Here is an 18,844-nt window from a genome sequence, read left to right as displayed (position 1 = left end):
AAAAAGAAAAAAGAAAAAGGGGAAAAAAAAATCAGAGCAAGTTAGAAAATGATACTGCAAAAGGCAGTAGTTTTGGAAATGGGTGTGTCTGTCACACTGGGGCCCACAGCTTAAAATAAATAAAATCCTGGGATGACTGTGCTGGCTAATTTGTGAGATAAGCCTTTTATGCTGGGGATTTTGTCTGGACAAAGTGAGCAGGCTGGAGAGCTGAATATGCAAGCAAACCACTTACCATGCCTCTTGCATCACACACACATAACTAATACGTTAATCATCAACGTTCAAACACAGTTACCAGATATGATGCCAGAAATAACTTCTGTCTGTTATTTTTGTTGACCTAAGATATTTCTTCACTCTGGTCTCTTGTTTCTAACCCTCATTCACTTTTGGTTTTGAAATCAGTTGACAGATCAAGAGTTTCATAAAACCCTTCCTTCTCTAAACTTTGCCTTTGTATGAAATATCCCTCTGATATGCCAAGAACTGCCGTTGGCTATTAACTTTCACTTAGCAGACTATGAATTAATTTACCACACTGACATGGGCAGTTTGAGGCGCAGCATGAGTCACAACTCATGTTATAGTTTGTTCAATTATACCCCAGTCATTTGAGCTAATTGAGTCAAATGATACAGTGTCACAGGACTTACTGTAAGTCCAGAGGATTTCTCCTTCTGCCTAAGCTGCTCATCTTCAGCTGTCAACAGCTCACAACATTTAGTGTGATTGCTGCCAGATCCCTGGCAGTGAAAATCTCCAGCAGCCTGCGCTCCTGTGCGTGTCAGCAGCTGCCTGGGACACGGTTACTTCTTCATTCGTTGCTGCTGCTCGCATTTATTTCATATGCTTTAATGTTGCTCCCTCTCCTCTGTCACTGACCAGTTGTTGGACCAATGCTGTCTTCCAGTATGTGTGCCGGGCCTCTCTGTGCCTGATTTCCCATCAGGGAACAAGTGATGAGTCAGCACCGCCGCTGCTGTCATCAGGGCTCTGCACACTCAGCCTGAGCCCTGGAGCTGCGTTTTGCAGCCTCTTGTGGCTTTGCTCAGAAAAGGAATGGAAAGTCTCAGAATCAAACTGAGTTCAAAATGTTTTTGCTGAGTTTTACTTTGGTGATGAAGCCGGTTGGCATTTTTCTGATTCCTGCAATGCCTTTTCCCATGTGAAATTCCTTCATTTGTAATGGGATTAGTCCTATTTGACACCAGCGTAAATGACAGTAGCATTTACTCCCCTGTTTGTAATAAAACATTGCATTTTAATGGGGCTGTTTTATGTGCATTGTAAAGTACTTTGCAGATGTAAATTAAGTAAGCCTTGTGTCAGCCCTTGGAGATAAACGAAGGACATTATATCCTTTTTCAGGGTAGGTAATCTGAGGCAGAAAGAGATCGAGACAAAAAGTTTGGCTACCTAAAATTAAACACCTCAGCCCAAACGAATAGACTGTGAATCCATTACTTATATTAAAAAGGATTGCAGTATCTGAAGTCTTTCAACTATGCTTCACAACCATGCATGATAAAAGCTTCAGGGGATATTTAGACACTGAATTCCACAAATTAGGCCTAATGGAAAAAAAAAATCAATCCAACAACAACAACAAAAAAAAACACTGAGATTGTTTTCAGTGGGAAAAAAATGACTATTAATAAATTTAGTTGTTTTGGCTTGCAAAAACAAAATTAATAATAATAATAATAATAATAATAATAATAATAATTAATAATTGCCTTCCATAGAAAATCTTTTAATTTTCTTCGGAAGAGTGATTAATTCATGCATTCACTCAAATGCTACAACAAAACCTCATATGAAATGATGAGAGAAGACTATATATATATGACTATATGGGTGCACTTCAGAGACATCTTTTTGGCACCTCCATTTTTGACAAGGATAAACCCTAGGAAGACCTCTCGTGCAGGTTACAGAAACAGGGTCTGGAACTCTGCTGGGACTCTCAAGTCAAGTTTCATTAAATCCTTACCTTGTTTGCCTGCATCTGAACTGTAAGATGTGAGAGCTGCTCACTAGTGGAGAGCTACTGGGGTGTTGGCTGTTCACGCCCGGGGTCAAGTCTTAGAAGTCCTCTCCAAGTCTTAGAAGGGATCTCCCATAGAAGGCCAGGAGGGAAAACTGCCAGTGGTGGTTTTGGCTGGAGGAATAACAGGCTGTTTTGGAATAACCTTTCTCTTAATAAATCAAAGCCCAGAGGGAATGACTTTTCACCCTTACAGATGCCGTTCTTTCTTTCTTTGGAAGTCAAGTAGTGAACCCTACAAGCTCTCCAAACCACTGATTTGTAAAGGATTTTTAATTTGCTGAAACAAGCTTAATTCGGTCTTTTTTTTTCCTCTCTCTCTCTTTTTCTCTCTCTTTTTTTTTTTTTTTTTTTTTTTTTTTTTTTTTTCCTGGATACCTGGAACTGATGTATTCCCCTGATGTATTCCCTTTAAAGTAGAAATGACAGAAAGATGCATCACAGGAAAGAAAGTATCACTTCCTCCTTTTTTATTTCTGTTTCTAATCCCTGCTACAAAAGAACCTTTTTTTATCCTCTTTGCTCAAATATCATATATGATCCATATTTTGTGACTTGGCGTATGAAAAGTGAAGCTTTTACCAGGCAAGATTTTCTCATTTATTTCAATTAACTGATGTCCTATTGAACACATGAACCAACTTTTTTATGATTCAAAGTCTGCTTTTCCAAAGTAAGACACTTGAGGAAAAGGTCAGAACAGTGCAATGTTGATTTAGATGCTGCACAGGTACCATTTGCACATAACTAGTTGCAGGAGTACATATTAGATCTTCTCTTCAGAATGAAGTTTAAGTGTTGTATGCAGATTATAAAGTGCTGGCTGATATATTACCTTGCCCTCTTGGCTGTAAATTGCATTTGTGCCATAAGGCATAAGGGCACAGATGTAGTGCTGTAGCATCACTCTGAATGGATGGGTCAAAGGAGCAAAGAGCTATACTCTTACACTAACAACATTTCTTCTTGTTGGAGATCTATTTATACATTTATACTACAATGCAGAACCACACATCCTTGAAGCATTTCTCTAAAAGCTGGAATATTTATTACCCTTTTCTGATGTGATGATCCAATTTACTTGCTGATTTGCTTAACATCTACTGTGATACTAGATGAAGAAACACCCATAGAACCATAGAAATCACAGATTAGAAACAGGGGCAGGAGAGTACCTCTGAAGGACAGAATCACAGAATCATCTAGGTTGGAAGAGACCTCCAAGATCACCTAGTCCAACCCCTGAGATCACCTAGTCCAACCTTTGACATTTTCTAATCTCCTGCTTGAGGAAGGCCTGTTACCAGCACTAGATCAAGTCAGCAATGGCTTTGTCTACCTCAAATTTTTAAAACCTTCCAAGGTAGAGATTCCACAGACTCTCAGGTCCACCTTTCCTCCATCCTTCCAATGAAGAATTTTGTAAAAGTTTGTAAAAGCTGCTATTTGTGGCTGCTGACCCCTGCTATACTGTCTGTTTCTGTTGAGAAGAGAAAGAAGATGGCATTCTCATCTTTGTAACTATGGTTCAAGAAATTGTGGGAAATCCTGGAGTAAATAAGGAAAGTCTATCTGTTACCACATTCTTTCATAAATTTGAAAACTCATATATTGAAATACAACAGACCACAGCTATTGGGATGCAAGCCTCATTTATATGAACCTTTCTGAATCTCCCATCTGAGATTCATCCTACTGAACAAAAAGTGGAAAGGAAACTTCAGGTTGCCAGTATGAGGTTCTTGAGGTGCCTGGGTTTCACATGTTGCTATAATTCTTACCACATTAAGTAAAATACACTTTTTTTTTTTTTCTAAGTATTTTAAATGCTCTTTAAAACTGACATCAGATTTACTTTCCTTCAAAAATGAGAATAAGATCATCAGAAACTAATTAGATCTTCTTCTAGTGTAAAACCACAATGGAAACTTTTTCTAAAATGTCAAGGCTGCCATAGGTATTACTTGTCCTGGGCTCTAAGGGAGACAGAGTAATTTCCAGGCTTTTTTTTTTCTTCTTCTTTTCTTACTTTTTTTTTTTTTTTTTTTTTTTCCTGTTACCTAGTATATGCAACGGTGGTCAAATATACTGAAAAAGTAGATGGTCATGCCATGTATATCACTCTCACTTCATTTTTTCTTTATTCCCAAAACACCAACAGTAAAAATCATATTTTCTGTAAAAGGAAATGAGCACATCTGTCTTTTCCTTTCACTACAAGACATCAGAATAAATAAGTATGTATCCAGACTATCACAAAAAGCAGTATTACTAGACTAGTATTTCCATGGTCTCTTCAGTTGGTTGACATTATTTGGTTAAGGGATTATTTTTCTTTGGTTATAAAATGTTTACTTGGAACAAATGAAACTTGTGGGAATGTGCTATTTTTGATAGATTCTTCTTATTTTTTTCTTTTTGATATATTTTTTTTCCTTCTTTGTACCCTAGATAAAATTTTGATTCAGTTAAGAATGGAATGGTGAGCAACATCTTGTTATCTGCTAATACTGAAGCATGAATTAAAGTCCCATCTTGTCCTCAGTGGGAACCTGAGTTATGTCTTGTGTGAGTATCCTGATCACCAGGCATTGGGGAAAGGATGGTAGTGGAGTCTCTCACTTCCTAAAATTCCTACCCAGCCATTGGAATGGTGATTTAGAGGTGAGGCTGTAGCCTGAATAAGTGCTCTAGATAGCTAGATAGCTGCCAATAGACTCCTCATGTTTCAGGACTAGAAAAGACCTCAGGAAATTGTCAAGTTTAGTGTTCTCCCTGTGGACAGGATAAGCTATAAGAAGTTCTTCCTCACAGATGTTATTCTAATCTATTTTTAAAAAGTCTCTAGTGTGGAGAGTCCACACCTCAGGGGATTTTTGTTTAAAGCTTTTAAAATTTCTAAACTAGGGTCAGTATTATAGTTTCTAATTTTGGGATTTTTGTTTTCTACTGAGGAAGTAAGAGCTAAAATTCTCATCAGCTAGATGGGAAAATGAATTATAGATAACACTGAGCTGTCATTGATGATGTAGAAAACACTCTCCCGTAAAATAGCTAATTCTACACAATGGATATACACTTTAGTTCTATCTTTATGAACATAGCAACAGTTCACAAATATTGATGGTATTTTTTGTATAATTGATCTATTTTGTAGCAAATTTACATCAAAGACAATAGTGTCTTGTTTCTTGTATGTAGCCTACAAAGGCTTGTCTCCACATGTGGCATGTTTTTCAAAGCTAACCACGATTGCTTGTTTCCTATGATTGTTCCCAAAATCTTGCAAAAGATTTATCATAAAAGGTGAATTAATTAGCACATGACTAGAAGGGATTTGGAAAGCAAACAAATGTAAAAAAGTAAATTTCAATGTCAGCAATTGTAGTGATTTTGTCACAAAACTTGTAATATTAAGTATTTTCCTTGAGCCCCAATCCTCTGAAGACATAGGATTTTTATTATTTTATTATTTTTTGTAAGAAAGAAAAAAAAAATAAAAAGACACTCTTGGGGTGAGAAAGTTGAACATTCTTGGAGGTCTTTTCTAACCTTGATGATTCTATGATTTTATGATTCTTGTCTATTTATTTATTTATTTGAGGTTGGACTAGGTGCTCCTGGAGGCCTCTTCCAACATAGATGATTCTGTGATTCTGTGATTTGAGAAGTGCAAATCCATCTTGACAAAGGAGTGAATAGCTGAGAGGAGCGAATAGCCTGCCTTATGGCATATATTAACCATACAAACAAGTGATAGCACACTGAAATGCCTTGGATGCATTTCTTGTTTTCATATGTTTATTTATCTCTATTTTTATTAAAGTTAAAACTTTCCAATTATTTTTTTCCTGTACTACGTAATCAAAAGCATGATCCATCTGATTTCTACAGTGACACAAGTTTTCTTCCTCAAGATTTATTCATAGATTTTGCTCCAATGACAGCTGAATGAATAGAATGCCTATTATATTCTACTCATCTTTTTGCTCTCAAAAATTTTCTGCTTATCTAGTCAGGGACCCTAAATATATAGAGACAGAAGCACTTTTTTTTTTTTTTTTTTTTTTTTCTCTCTCCAGAAAACACTTGTTATTCTGATCATCCCTCGAAAGCAGGTAATAACAAATATCAAAACTGTCCACTTGCTCCAAAAACAATTATCACAATTTTTCAGATGTCTTTACCATGCTGTGACCTGGGTGACCAACTGTGAATAACAAAGACCAAGTGATGAACAGCTGGAATGATTAGTTTGCAAACACATCATCAGCTGAGTATCACTTGTCCAAACTATTCACCCAATACTTATAGAGTAAGAAAGCAGCATTGCTTCATGAACAATGTTACTAGATATGACATTCACTATGAGTCAAGGAGCTATGATATAGATGGTGAGCTAGATTTACTGTGATGTCCAGAAATGAAAACAAGACATGCTTTCTCTGGGGTCTTTCAACCACTGATATAGCAATCAAATCAAATGTGCATAGGATGAAATCATTCAGCTTCCACGGATCCAAATTTATGTAGAAGAAGAAAACCTCTCAGAAGACTGCTAAAATAAAAAATAAAAAATAAATTAAAAAAAAAAAAAAAGTGAAATTTTACATCTGACACCTTAAACTGCAAAATCATTTATGATTTATTTTTCCATTATCAATCCCAAACGTATTGTGACCTTGGTATCCTCTGGATATGTGCCTCTTCATTCGAAAAATGTATTTGAATACTTTTTCTTTCTACCTTCCTTTTGGAATTTTGGTAACATGTCTTAATATAATGTCACCTTCAACTTTAACTGATATGATACTTTCAGATCATTAATGAAGATACTATGAAAAATGAAATCTAATACACAGCTCCAGTGTCTTCCTAGAAAGCTTCCCATAGGTTGCCATAGTTTACACTGCTATCCTGACAGCAGTGCTTCAATGCTGTAAACGTACATTTAGTGCTAATTTAAGACCTAATCTGATTAGTTCAGAGCATAGTAATGGTATCATTATATTTTCAATAAAAATAAAAAAAAAATGACAATTTCTGTATTTCATTGAAAGCCTCAAATTTTCAATTAAAATTTTAAGAAATATATTTTTGACAGAAAACTAAACTGTTGATTCCAAAATTTGCAACTGTTTTCTAGGAATCCTAGCTTTGATGGAAAATATATTTACACACACACAGATATATATATATATATGTGTGTATTCTTTATTGGGACTTCAGATTTTGCAACATATTTTTTTTAAATAATTAACAGAAATATCAACATCTGGTCGTGACTGTTTACTTTGTTTCCCTGAGTTTTTGCCAGCATGGTGAGTCTGAATATAATACATTTACACTGGTGTGCACAGTGGAACAGAAAATTGTGTTATAATTGACTTCCTTTTGCCCACAGTGGCGAAATTAAGCAAAAACTTGCATTCTCTTGGAGGTCACACAGTTTGTGACGTAGAAAAGGAATTTTGCAACTGCTCTTGACTGCCAAGTAATTGCTTTATGGTAACAACTCATTGAAGGCCACGTGCCCCACCCAATTAAAATCTGGATTTGTTCTCAACACCAGGTGCAAATGGATGGAATGTGCACAGAGAGGCAATCTAGTCCAGTATGAATGGGCAAGAGTCCATAAAATTTATGGGGCTACATAAATATATTATACAAGTACCTCCTTGAAGTTTTCCTGTTAAAAAAAAAAAAAAAAAAAAAAAAAAAAAAACTCTGCTTCCTTGGAGGGATTCTGCATTTAGACAGAAGTAAATTTGGAGCCAGGGCTTTTTCATCTACCATCTTTTATCCTGTCTGTTGCTTCATGATTGCTAGGATTAAGGCTGTGAAACTGAAAGCTCATTAAAAAAAAAAAAAAAAAAAAAAAAAAAACTACACAGGAAATCTGAAAACACAAGATCATATCCTTGTTGGATCAAAGTTCATGTAGGCCATTATTCTCCTTTGGACAAGAGCCAATGCTACAGGAAATGATATGAATTTTTAGTAATTTGGCCCTAGAACTCATACTGATCTATGACAGAGTAGCTGAACACAAAATGCATTATTTCTTCTAAGGCATTTATTTTTATCAGTTGTGGCTGACAAAATATTTCCAACATTCATAAAGTCTATATACATATTTGTTTGCACACAAACACAAAATTTTGACCCTTATAACTTCCTTCTGTAATCAGTTTTACAGTTTTCCTGTAATCAAGATGCATCTGTGGAAAAATTCACGGAGAAGACCTTGAACTGTTGTACTCCAACGTCTTTTTTTTTCTTTCTTTTTCTTCTTTTTCTTTTTCTTTTTCTTTTTCTTTTTCTTTTTCTTTTTCTTTTTCTTTTTCTTTTTCTTTTTCTTTTTCTTTTTCTTTTTCTTTTTCTTTTTCTTTTTCTTTTTTCTTTTCCTTTTTCTTTTTTCTTTTTCTTTTTCTTTTCAATGAAATGAACTCATCATTTGTGTTCAGAAGTAGTACTTGTTTTGAATGGCTGGAGGATGGTATTTATAAGAGTTATTTTAAGTATTTAACTATTGTGAGATTCAGTCTATCAAAGCCTACAAATTTGTCATCCTCATCACTAGTAGAGAGACATCAATAACTCCAGGCTCTGAATCTGAACTTCCTTAGAGGAGGTGAATATCTTCTATTGTGAAAATGTTCACTTTTATTTATTTATTTATTTATTTATTCATATATTTTTAATGACATTGATACTTCTGGTGAGTGGGTAAAATATGGGAAAAACAAACAAACAAACACACATTAATTTCATTTATTTCTGATGCAATGTAGGAAAATAAAACTCTTTGTCTTAGCAGCACCTTTTTTTTTTTTTTTTTTTTTTTTTTTTTTTTTTTTGTGTGTGGGCAGATGTGTATAAACTGTACTTAGTGACTTGTGAATCAAGCACAGTCCTGCGGTAAGAGGCAATGCTCACCCCACATGGACCACAGCACTGACATCAGCAGAGGTCCCTGTATGATTCGGAACCTCCAGAAGATTTGAGATTGAAACCAGGATTTATGAAAACTGCCCAGTGACATAAAACAGATTTTCGTTACAGGAAATATATAATTAAAACAAGTTTTTCTTAGAATTAGTAACTTCTACTAACTTCCGCTTTTTGGTATCATAGTTTACACCACAGTGAGTGTTGCCATAGAAAAAGAGTATGGTTGTCACCATGGTAACAGGTGGTGTGCCATAAACAAGCAACATAGCAATAACTTAATTTGAATGACATTATTCCATGCTACTGTAAGCAAAGTGTAAATATTAATTGGAAGAGGATATACACAACATTTAATATTTTTAATGGTATCATCTAGTTGTTATTTAACTGCAAATTTACTGAAAATCCAATAAGGCAAAATCATTACATCTTTACAAAAGTATGAAGCAATATTGTAAGAAGCTTAAAATCCCACTTCTGGCTCCTCTTTTATTCTGACCACGTAACTTCACTTCTGAGCCTCAGATCTCACCTGTATGAAAACATGATCAAAATATTTACTTGCTTTTATATAAGTCAGATGAAATAAATATGGTTCATGGAATTATTTAAAGTAATTGCTGTTATTACTGTTCAAATTATTATTATTATTCAAAATACTTATTTGAATGAAATATATATATACTCAGAACATATATATATACTCAGGACATATTCCTCAGTACACCACATTTGTTCATTGAAATAACAATAGTCTCACCTGAAATTGTACCTGGCTCAAACGTGTAAATTTCATATGGCCCCAAGCTTTAGAGAGCCAAATATATATATGATATTAACATTTTAAATTGTTTAAAAGACATAATTTTAAATGCTTAAAAATATTGCAGTTATAGTTTCCTGTTTCTTTTCTTTTTGCTGTCAGCTACATTAGCCACAAAGGTACCTGATCCCTAGCACAGTCTGGCTAATGGCGTATAAGCTTGTTGTATCTTTGTAACCCAAATTAGAAAAAACTAAGGTAATCCAAGTATCACTGTTGTGTTTTTCATGTATTCATGCTCTTAGAAAGAGAAAGATGTTTATTTTCTTTTTGTTTGACAAAGCCTAGTGAAGACTAAGCTGTTTGCCTATACTGTTCATTGAAGTTGCATAAATATTACACACCCAGGTAATATGAGGAAAGTTACATTTAGAGAGTGCAATAGATTGGAAAGATAAGTAGAATCACAGGAGTATTCCGTCTTGCAGCATTACTAAAAGCATGTAGATTAAAACCCACCTGGATAAATAAGAAAGAAAATAGAAAATGCAAGTGATTTTAGAATAAGGCTTTCCTAAAAGTCCATGAAGCCATCATCAGACCTTTTGCTATATGGAGAACTTGATGCTCGGTTGGAACTTCAATGCAGGAATATTTATGGTCCCCCAGCAGCCAGAATCAAAACTCTTTCTTTGCAGCTGCTCTTTGTATTAATCAGGCAAGGACTGCTAAGAAAGGATGTTGTGGCCTACCAGGGTATATATAAAATTTACATATATTAGTCAGCCTTGTCTGTTGAGATAATGAAGTTTCTTCATTCACACAAATAGTATGGCATGATTTTTTATTTTATTTTTTTATTTTTTTTTTTTTAAATAAAATAGTATCAGATGAATCCCTGTGTAGCCATGGGCCGAAGGCCTGTTATTATCTCTGCTTGAGAGATGAGGAAATTAAGGCTCTGAAACTTTATTCCTCCACTTTTCCCAAAACATAATGGAAATGTGCAGCCTAAAGCAGCCTCTATTGCTGAGAGACATTAGCCATAAGCTGTCTCCCAAGCAATTGTATGTAGATTCCTCTCCTAGTGAGCACTGGCCAAAACACTTCACTTCTCCACAGTGTGGTGTCTCTTTCTAAAGGAACTGGGATGCTTCTCCTCTTGAATTCACTCTGCTGAGATACAGCAATTACTGTTCACCACAGTTACACTGCTAAGTGAAAGAAAAGGCTTGAGAATTTTGTGTTTCTAAGAAGAGAAATCTTCACTCATCTTTTATCTTCCCTTTCTCTAAGACCAGAGCCATTCTATATAAATATATGACTGTAGTTCATTTGAGGTCTCTGCATTTTCACCCCACATTTTCACCCCTGCATTTTCAAGCCAGAGGCTGTGTACTCACCTGTGGTACACTGACAAGTGATCCTAGCTGGAAGAAGCAAGGACTCAAGTAACTTGGAGACATTGCTTGAAAACAAAACAAAACAAAACAACAACAACAACAACAACAAAAAGTACAGTCTTTTAGGTCACTCCTTTATTTAGCTGTCACAAATGAGTAACTTCTTGAGTTTTTTTCTGCACTGATGCAGTGGCTGTAGTGATGAAGTGACTCAAAGAATTGAAGTAGACTTGTACAGGGCACATTCTTGCCCAGAGAAAGGTATCTGGGTAGCTACTACAGCCCACTTGGCAATTACAGCAGTCTGAAGTGAATATAACTTACTTTGATAGGTCCATGCAAGTATTCAAGTAGTTTTAATATTGGAGGCTGCCGATTGCTTGCATGGCTCCCCCACTTTTTTGTGCACTGTAAGAAAGAAGAGGAAAGGCTGTAGCTGGCTTTAAACCACATTCCACTTGCACTTCTTGAAGTGCTATGACATGTAGAAACACACAGCTGAACTATCTTTCACGAAGTCACTGTATTGCTATAGTTGCTGGTGACTTAAAAACACCTGTATGCAGTGGATTACATCTCCCTGAGCTTTGGTTTATAATAAATAGTAAAATTTATCTAGCTTTTGGAAATTTCAAGCAAGTGCTCTGAATCTCGAGTGCTGAGAAAACAGCAAAAAAATGCCCCAAAACCTCAAACTATACTTTAAATTTCATGAGTCAGTATGGGAATACTTTTCTGACCTTAATTACTGAATGGTCAGAACTGGCAATGCATTGCTGGCTGGTAAAGCAACATCCAGGCCTCTTTTCTTTATTGCATTCCATAAGATAGCCCGGTAAACAAAAGAAATGCCTAAAATTGACTTTCCTAAACAGTCAGATTAAAAACAAACAAACAAACAAACAAACAATATATGTGTGTGTGTGTGTGTGTGTGTGTGTGTGTGTGTGTGTATTTAAAGCCTGACAGAAGAAACTACAAAGAAAGCAAAGGATTATATTTATTTAAAACCTCTGAAAATGTACTGCTTTATCTGTAACTCCTATCAGAGCTTGCTATCTCCATGCTATGCTTTGTGCTAAAATCCCGTGAAGAGCAGCTCTCCATAAGATCAGCCCCAAGAAACACAGCAACAGATGGCTGAAATGGGAGTCCGTTCTCAGACCTCTTCACTGCCAGCTGCAGAAGAAGCTGGAAGACAATGTGTAGTTAGTCTTCGCCATCCCTGCCAAAGCTCACTCATAAAACATTACACAGAGGCTCACAGTTAGGTACCTCCTCACCTTGTCCCTTCTTTTCTCCCCCACAGCTGAGCCTGCACCTTGCAAAACTGCAGTGAAGTACTGAACTGTGCCTTTCTGCCTCCTGGCCTGCAGCTGACATATAAAAAGGGGATTTCAAGGGAGACTTTTCCCATACACTTCCAGGCATTTGAGTCCCAAGATCACAGTGACAGTAACTGCACATTGCCAAGCTGCAGACTAGCATGACAAGTCCTCTCCCACCACATTGCACAGGGCCACATGAGGCCTGCCTTTAGGAGCTCTGTGAGCTCAGCCACAGCTCGATTAACAAGTTTGTCAGCTGGAACAAAGAGGGGCTGAAGTCGTAGATTCAGACTACTAGCTCCCTAGGACAGGCTCTGACATGATTCTACTGTCATGTGCAATCCTTAAAGTAGTGTCAGTTGCCTGCAGAACTGCTTTTACTATTATGAATTAGCCCATAAGAAGAACCTCAGTCAAGACATCCACTTTGAGACTAAAATGAAAACGTGAAGAGGTGCTGAATAAAAGATATTAGCCATAAGGCATTTTGAAGAGATAAGAATACAATGCTGGGATGTCAGGCTTTGCTATACTCTGTGTCCGAGGATCTTCTACTTATTTGGATAAAACACCTTTGCACAGCAGATGAAATCTGATGCAATCCCGTCATCTGACTGACTGTGCTTGTTTTCCTCTGCTGCTGAGAACATGTGAATTGCCCCAGTCAGGATCTGGTTGTACTGATCTGCATAGGGAGATCAAGGTTCCTCTGCTCAAGGATCACGGATGTTTCTTGGATGACTCATACACTTCTGTGGCTGAAGCTAAACACCTTTTGAAAGAGAGAAACTGCCCCTCTCCAGAAGAAAAATGACTGGGAAAAGTTTAAGTAGAAGTGTCAAGATTTTATATATATACATAAACGTGGAGAAATTTTTGTCATGAAGAGTTCCAGGGTGAGAACTCATTCTTCAGTTTGGGCTGCTATTTAGCATGAGAAAAACCCTTGCCTTCAGAGGAGGAGAAGACTGGAAAGAATTAGTGTGCAGCTGTTTGTGTGCACTTGGGCTTAGTCACCGTTTGTATTTCAGTGTGTGGACTGACATCCAGCTCCTGCAGCTTCAACACAATGGGGTTCTGACTTCACTGGGTGCTGGGTCAGACGACAAGGAAGAGAAGAATAAGTAACAAATCAACGTTAATTGAGGTCATCTATACTTTAAGTAATTACACATCAGCGCAAATGGCAATGCAAAACAAACATTGGAAGCACAGCAGTAAAACAGCTGAAGGAAAGAGGATCTGTTCATTCAAACTGACGCTGTAACTGCTAGACATAGTTTTCAAATGAGCTGTCCCTCTTGAATTTGGCAGACACAATCTTTTGGTTTCACAGGAAGAAGCAATTCCCATTGGAGCAGCTCTAGCTCAGGCTGCAGCAGAGTAGAGAGCCTAACAATTCACTCCCTTTTAAGGTCATTGCCATTAAATTAGTCACTTGGAATCACTAAATATCAGCTTGTGAGATTATCTTTTCGGTAGGCTAGGGCCTTTTAATTTTTATTAGAGCAATCAGTTCTTTTATAAGTCTGAAAATAAAATTAATCATTGTGGTAGTACAGCATTAAATAACTCCCCTGGTTTCAGTCAAGTATGGGATCTTCAACAAGTTTTTTTATTTGTTTGCTTTGGGTGGGGTGTGTGTGAGTGTCTTTTTCCTCTCAGTTTACAAGTTTTATAAGTAACTAAGGGCTTGGAGGCACAGATCTCTAAAGCAGTGGCTGGGTTCAGGAGGGAAGCTCACCAGAAACGGAATTCCTTAGCCTTTTTTCAATCACATCTGATTTCATCTGAATACACTGTTGGCCTCAGCGCAGTTTCCCATGAAACAGTGAAATGGCATATCCATATAAAAAGATCAGAAGCTAGAAAGGTATAATTATAACTTGCTCCCTTCACTCTGTCTTTTCCTCCTCCAAGACAAGTTCTATCTGGATAAATAACATCTTGTTTCTTCATTTACATTTTTAATGTCTTGTTTACCTTTTCAGAACCATCAGGGCACAGAACAGTTTCTTAGGTACTTTAACCATTTCTGCACAAAATATTTAAATTTTGATGTGATCTTTGCTTTTTTGTTTCTCAGATTCTTATATAAAATTGCATATTTTTAAAATAACATACCCAGTCACTTTATACATTAGAACCATCAAATTCATGTTACCAAATAAGAATTCTTTACGGGCTAAAATAATTGATATTTTATTTTATTTTATGTTATTTTAAAGATGCTATTAAACTTTAAGATGCTATTTAACTGTGCATTCTATTCTGCATTTCTGCCTGACCTCGGTATATGACTGAAGTCCTCAGTCTCAGCCACTTCACAGGAAAGTCCAGCATTTCAGCTCAGTTTCTGGGTGACTGTTAACTAGATAACCATAGTTTTCCGCAAAATAGCTGAGATATGGGCATGTGTTTTCTTGAGTCTTCAGCAGAAATGCTTAGCCAACAAAAAGACAGTGAACTGGGGCCAGGAGCAAGAAATCTACAAAGTGAGATATTTCAGTGCTCAGACGTCAAAAGACATAGTCTCTGATCTTACAAATTCTGGCATACATTCTAACTTCTCTACAAGTGAGCCATTAAATAGGATTAATCAAATGTATACATATAAGTATGTGTGTGTTTCCACATGCATGACTTAATAATGTTGGCAGTGTGCTACAATGAAAGCATGTACTATAATGCCAGAAGATCTTACCATTTGGGGGTTAAATTCCAGTAATCAGCTTCATTGTAAGGAACCTTTAACATCATATGAAAAAAACAAACTACAAAAGTCAAAGCCAAAATGTCTTACTGTGAATATAGTAATGACATTGCTAGTCCATTTAAATAGTGCAACAATATGAAATATTGAACATGCAGACACAACATTTTATAATTGTGCCGCTGAGATATCAGAATGGGGTTCCTTTTGTTTAACCACAGATAAAATAGTCTACAGCTTACCTAGTCAATCAAGTTGCTTTAGGGTTACTGGAGAGGAATAGCTCTTGGAAGGGCACAATTCCTCTGTGTTGTTTGGAATTCCCTTACTGACTACACTAAGTCATAATAAAGTAGGTATTTGAGGTCTTCCTAGGCATTGCCAATATAGTTATCCACATCTTGCTAAATGAGTCCTGCCCTTATTGACTAGATGCTCTTACACATAGCACCCCCTTCATAAGAATGCTTAGCAATCTGTATTGATGTATTTTATTCGTCAAATAAAATCTTAATTAGATTTTTATTTATGCTGATATTTACAGCAGGGGAATATTGACTTTAATTCTATTTTCCTGATCTCTTGCCACATTTCAGCTTGAAATAACCCCTTTATAAGTGATTGTTCCAGCCATGTCTTACAGAACTTTGCTATGTGCCATTTTAATAACAACAACCACCCTTTTTTCTGTTTTGACATTTCCAAAACAAACTTCTAAACCTTGTTATCTCATTTAATATCTGTGGTATTTTGACTTATTGTGTCAGTCTTCTGCTGAAGAAAATTCCATACTATGATTTGTCCCAATATCAGAGGTGATCTCAGAGACTTGTACTTCAAGTATCAGTGCTGGTGATAAGTTTTAGAACAACTTTTCTATAAGAGTAGAGGAGGCTAGAAACAAATGTATTTTAAAATGGAACTTTATAAATTTACTTTAAAAGGCTCTCTGACATGGTTGCCTTTGATGACAGGGAGGTATGACAGAGTATAGCAACTGAGTAATACATTTTTGTGAGTCATGTTCCTATATAATTGAATGTCCAATGACATGGTGGATAAGCAATATGAAGAGCTAAGAAGGAAGTTATGTCTCAATACGATCAAGAGGATCTGACAACTTGCACAATATTCTCAGGGTCTGTTCCAAGAAGAGCAAGTAAGAATCATTACAAAATATGAACAAAATTTTATAGCCCTAACACTTTCCAGAAGTCACAGAGCTTTTTTTTGGTGTCCTGGTAGCATGACCAAAAGGAAATATTTCTAAATATTTGCTGATCAGCAGAAATATTTTTCTTCATAGTTCTTTACAGTTTTGAAGAAAATGACTGTTGCTTTCCTTTCTTTAAACTTTGCACAACACAGGACAAAAGATTTAATTCCACAGTTAGCAATTGTTGGCTTTGCCTGTTTGAGATATGTGGCTTTGAATTTATCAAAATATTTGCAGTTATAAAAATAATGAATTATAATTTATTAACCAGCTGTATTTTGCCAATAAAAGTTAAGTTTGATTCTGTAGTAGAAGTTTCCTGAACCAGAAACTTTGAGAATTGGTGCTTTATTGGTTAGTATTCAGAAAGTTGGAATATTTCCTACAGCTCCAGGCTGTCAGGAACTTTGGGGGACTAGGCTTTCAGTGGGATGAATAAAGTAGATTCCATCACTCAGAACCTTTTTGCCAAATTTAATTTTGAATACCTACATGATCAAGGCTTACTAAACTCAGTGAAACTATTTGCTCACTTCACTTATTTGCTTAATGTCTGTTATGTTCAGTCTCTTGCAGAAGTTTATTATGTTTCCCAGTATTAGTGACATACAGCTTCTTTGATGCTACAATAGTTTCATTTAAGCTTTTATCTCCATTTCAGTGAAAATGAAGAGTGCTGCATCTATTTTCATTCTGATCAAGCAAGTTCTTAGCACAGTTGACCTGGAGCTTTTCCTGTAACTCCAGACCATGGCTTCTTGCCTCTGTTTAGTATATATTAACCACTCTGGTAATACTTTTCAAGGCTAAGCATTATTAGGAGCTCTTATTACATCTTCCCACAGCTTTGACTTATTGAGCTGAAGCCTGATTCTAATGCTCTTTCAGAAAGACTTCTGTTTCTAATTGGGTTGCCCTAAGCCTGCCTAACTGTAGCTTAGTCTAGTTAGTGCAATTTGCAAAATTAGTTATGTGTTACAGTTCTGCACTGGTTTCATAAATCAGTGAAAGAAGCTTGCTGTCTTTTGGTGGGAACAATTTGATATACTCAATCAGCCATGTGAAGTAAGAAATAAGCTTTGAGGTCTATCTCATGTCAGTTACCGAATAGCATTGATATAAAAGCTTCCAATTTTTATGCCACTGAGTATCAAACACTGACTACAAATTCATCAATATATGTTCATAAGTTGTTGAAGATGCAACATCAAATAAAAATAATGTCAAAAGACATTGCAAAAAGTTATTAGGATATGCAAGGATAAAGCACATTTGTCTGACTATGAGGTAGAAGCAAGATCATGAGTGTGGTGTAGAGGAGCTGAATTTCTGGAGGTATACTGAGTATGCTCTTCTAACACTGTGTTGGGTGTATTCTAGTGATCAGTGTTGTCTCATGTGTGAAAATAACATTGTGATGCAGATTGCAGCTGTCAGATGACTCTCTCTCAATTATAAAATAGTCTTCAGAGGCCAAGAAACGGAACCATGCAGTAAATGACAACTTAACACAGATTATTAATCAAATTCATGATCTTATTCTGCATTTTCTGAGGCTGAGGAATTACTTGCGTATTCATTACACTCATTGCTCTTAATCTCATTGCTCTTAATTATATTTAAATGTGAAAGAAAAAACAAAAACAAAAACAAACACATCTTCTGGACAACAGCTGATACTACTTGTCTTTTAGTGAATCATGTAAGACACATGACCCTGCTTGTGCAAGTAACACATCAGTGCATTTATGCACATATTTGCATAAATGCAATTAATATCCATGTAATTTTTATGATGTCAGTGGAATTTCAGTGGCTTTGCATCTCTCAGAATCTCAAGCAAATTAAATAAAGAATTTGATTTGATTATATGGGAAAAAATATTTCCTGGTAGTGTTAAAAGGGTCTACAATTTCCATTAAAAGTATCTGAACTCCTACTAGGTCAAGGCAAGGCACAGAAATGGGATGAGTCAGTGAGATTAATTGATGTATAGTAATTGTACATGAATATTTAAACAAACTAACAAAAAATGCATATCATTCAGGCAGTCAGCAAATTTGAGCTACATAAGATTTTTCTCTACTATTAGAGAAAATTAGTGATTATAAGGTACTCAAGCATTACCAAATGTTTTACAAACTAAGAATTTAGATAATATAATCACTCTCATGGGACTACTCAACCACACATAACATTGGATAGGTTGGTCATTCCTTTTCTGCCTGATATTATGTAAAGGAATGTATTTTGCTATAGATGAAAGGATTTACTGACATGGCAAGATTATTATACAAACACTTTTCTGTATCTTTATTCATTTCTAATAAATAGTGAATAGCTACCAAAAAATATTTTTCCTTTCAATTTTTACAGTTAATCTAATCAAATTTTTCAGTCTTCCTACAGTGGAGCAT

The sequence above is a fragment of the Anas platyrhynchos genome, chromosome 2, assembly GCF_047663525.1.
Source record: "Anas platyrhynchos isolate ZD024472 breed Pekin duck chromosome 2, IASCAAS_PekinDuck_T2T, whole genome shotgun sequence".
NCBI lineage: Eukaryota > Metazoa > Chordata > Aves > Anseriformes > Anatidae > Anas > Anas platyrhynchos.
The sequence above is the reverse complement of the archived record's forward strand: the minus strand, read 5'-3'. Positions refer to the sequence as shown.